General features: G+C 37.8%; 1 pseudogene; it reads left to right on the forward strand.

Annotated features, from left to right (window-relative positions):
- The first annotated feature begins 2,851 nt into the window (after positions 1-2,851).
- On the forward strand, positions 2,852-3,211 carry LOC138092073 (small ribosomal subunit protein eS24 pseudogene; annotated as a pseudogene).
- Positions 3,212-3,422: the final 211 nt, after the last annotated feature.

The raw sequence follows: 3,422 nt of genomic DNA on the forward strand, positions 1-3,422 counted from the left end.
TATTGAGCCCATCTTTGCATGAAATGTTCCCTTGGTATCTCTAATTTTCTTGAAGAGCTTGTCTTACAAAACAGCAACTAAGGGAACACCTTATTAAAAACCCTTCTGCTTGGAATCTGCTTCCATCGATCAAACTCATCTTCATTATTTCTTCTGACTCTTTAGACACCCGCTACAGATATACCTCTGTAGAATGGGTCCCTACAGTATCAGAGGCTTATGCTGCTTTTCAGAAACTTGGAGTCAGCTCTTACCCAGTTTAAGCTGGCTAAGATTTTTGGCTGGGACCACTGACACTAAAAGGGCTTCCCTGGTGGTGCAGAGGTTAAAGCGTCTGCCTGCAATGTGGGAGACCTGGGTTCGATCCCTGGCTCAGGAAGATCCACTGGAGAAGGAAATGGCAACCCACTCCAGTATTCTTGCCTGGAGAATCCCATGGATGGAGGAGCTTGGTGGGCTACAGTCCACAGGTCGCACAGAGTCGGACACAACTGAGCAACTTCACTGACGCTAAAACTGGGCCTATGCAAGTATCCAACAAACGATGTCAGAGGGCTCAAAAATCCACCCTTAGATCATGCTAATTTGAACATGCATCTCAAGAAGCAGCATGTAGCTTAGATACACCTGCAATGCATACTGATTACCTCAGCTTTTCTCTACCAGCATTCACCTTTCCCCATGCCTAATACCACCCTGCTTCTTTATTCCATAAAGACTGCAAACCCCTTGCCTTCAGGGAAGCGAATCTGAGATCTGTTCTCCTACACCTCCTCACTTGGCTGCCTCCTGAATAAACTCCTCCACTGCAAACCTTTGGGTCTGTTGCAAGCATTTTGGCCTACTGCATATAAGGCAAATGAACCTGGTTTAACAATACATTTAATCCATGTCTGACCTATTTCATAGCAAATATTTAAGCCGCCTAAAATGCCTTTTAAAAACACAGCCCATGGGTCTCATATTTTAAAGTACAGATGATTCTTGAACAACACAAGTTTAAACTACATGGGTACAATTATGCACAGATTTTTTTTCAATAAATGCATACTACAGTACTGTATAACATAGTCGGTTGAACCTGAGGATCCACAATCATAGAGTGCTGTTTCTTAGTCTGACTCTTGGCAATCCCGTGAAGACTGTAGCCCACCAGGCTCCTCTGTCCATAGCGATTCTCCAGGCAAGAATACTGGAGTGGATTGCCATGACCTCCTCCAGGGAATCTTTCCAACCCAGGGATCGAACCCAGGTCTCCCACACTACAGGCAGATTCTTTACCATCTGAGCCACCAGGAAAGCAAGCCCACAGATACAGAGGGCCAACTGTAAAATTACACATAGATTTTTTTTTTTTACATCCATGAGGACTGGCACCCCCACTGCTGCTCCAGGGTCAACTGATTTTGCCTAACAAATAATCTCATTCACTTAATAAAATTTTCATTTTCCCATATTCACTTAACTGTGAATTTCTAACCAGCAGATTTCTACTTGGAGTTGACATACTTGCAGCCAAATACAACCCAATTCATTCTAGTTAGACTATTAAGAGGACTTATATTGTAAGTGAGCATATATTTTCTTTTAAAATTTTTGATAGATTCTCATCTAGAGGTATACTGAGAACCACTAACGTCTTTTTACTATATTTTAATAACTCTAGAATCTTTATTTATATAAAGATTAACTTTAAAAAAATAACTCAAGAGTCTTAAGTCTTTTGCTTAAGACTCAACATAAATGAAAACCTCCTCTGTAAGTGAGCTGTAAACAACAAAAAAAGGGCTAAAATCCAAACTCAAAATGTACAAGTTGATAAGAATAGTGGGTTCCTTTTTCCTTTCAAAAATTAAGGCTTACAAAGCATTTTTCCCACAAACAAAAGAATAGCTCTAGCATCTTGGTTTTCAATAAAAGATGCTAGTGTCTAACCCTGTTGTAAGCACCCATTGAAGTAAATATAATGGCCACTCTGTTTGCCTACACAGATACTGATGCCAATATTTAACTCTCTATATCCAATTTTCCCCAATGTCTAGGATACTTCTCAGTAAGGAATCTCAGTAGGTTCATCAGTCCTTAAGCACTACACAACTATTTTGAATACTGACATTGCTGTGTTAAGCAGGGCACTTTAACAAGTTAAAATGGCTTATTATCCTGGAAAATTACACATTAAGAAAAATCAAGACTCATAATTCCTTTGAATTATAAAAATTAAACAAAAAAACATCTTTAAATATCAAGTTTTACTTCATCAGAGAGGAAATGTTAATTTTACAGCATTAAAATTACCAGCTGACAAGAAAAGTTAAATTTTTCAGCAACACCCATTTTCTGTCCTTTCTGTCCCTTTCTTTCTGTACCAGTAGGGTAACATCTCTACCATAAAGCCTACAGAAGAAGGACTGTGCTCTTGTTAACACGTTTGGTCAAAAGCAATTCCACTGCTTGCAAAAACATGCATTCAATTCCATTATGGGAGAAAACAATTCTTAAAAAATAATCTCCAAAGTCACACATGATTTTTCTTTAGATCAGTAATTGTGCTACAGGCTCTCCTTACCTTAATAAAAATATTTACATGTTAAGACATGTAACTTCTATCCTAATACTTTCAAACTCAGAAAAGTGAAATACCGTATACAAAGGTATCCTAATATTTCAAGTGTATTACCAAAGATAAGATTTCTTAAACATCTACAAAACAACAGAGAAATCAAAATATCCTATTTTGCTTAAAAATTCATGAAAGTTGTCCATCTGAAAGTTGTCACAATATACCTAAAATTAATTTAAAAATATTTCACTCTTTTCCTCTCTGGCTGCTTTAAGATCAGCAACCATCATGAATGAAACAGTAATTCTCCAGACCAGGGAGTTCATGACCAACCAAAAACAAACTGTCATCAACATCCTTCACGCTGGGAAGGCAAAAGTAGCTAACATAGAAATTTAGGTAAAACTAGCCAAAATGTACAAGACCACTCCAGATGTCATCTTTGAATTTAGATTCAAATCCATTTTGGTAGTGGCAAGACAACTGGCTTTGGCAGGTTTTACAGAAAGAAAAATGAACCCAAACATTGACATGCAAGATATGGCCTATATAAGAAAAGACCTCAAGAAAACAGCAAAAGGAACGAAGAACAGGATGAAGGAAGTCAAGAGGACTGCAAAGGCCAACCTTGGTGCTGGCAGAAAGTGAGCTGGAGACTGGACAACAGAAGGAGTAAAGATTCTGCAGTGACTGTGCAAATTTTTCATGAGGTGATTAATAAACTAAGAATGTTTATGTGAAATAAATATATATATACACTTCAAATTATTCAGTAAAATTAACTTTAACAGGAAAATGTTCCAGGTATACCCTGATCATTACATGTAGACTACACACAAGTTTATCCAAAGAACTGACT

Source organism: Capricornis sumatraensis, chromosome 16, assembly GCF_032405125.1.
Source record: "Capricornis sumatraensis isolate serow.1 chromosome 16, serow.2, whole genome shotgun sequence".
Classification (NCBI taxonomy): Eukaryota; Metazoa; Chordata; class Mammalia; order Artiodactyla; family Bovidae; genus Capricornis; species Capricornis sumatraensis.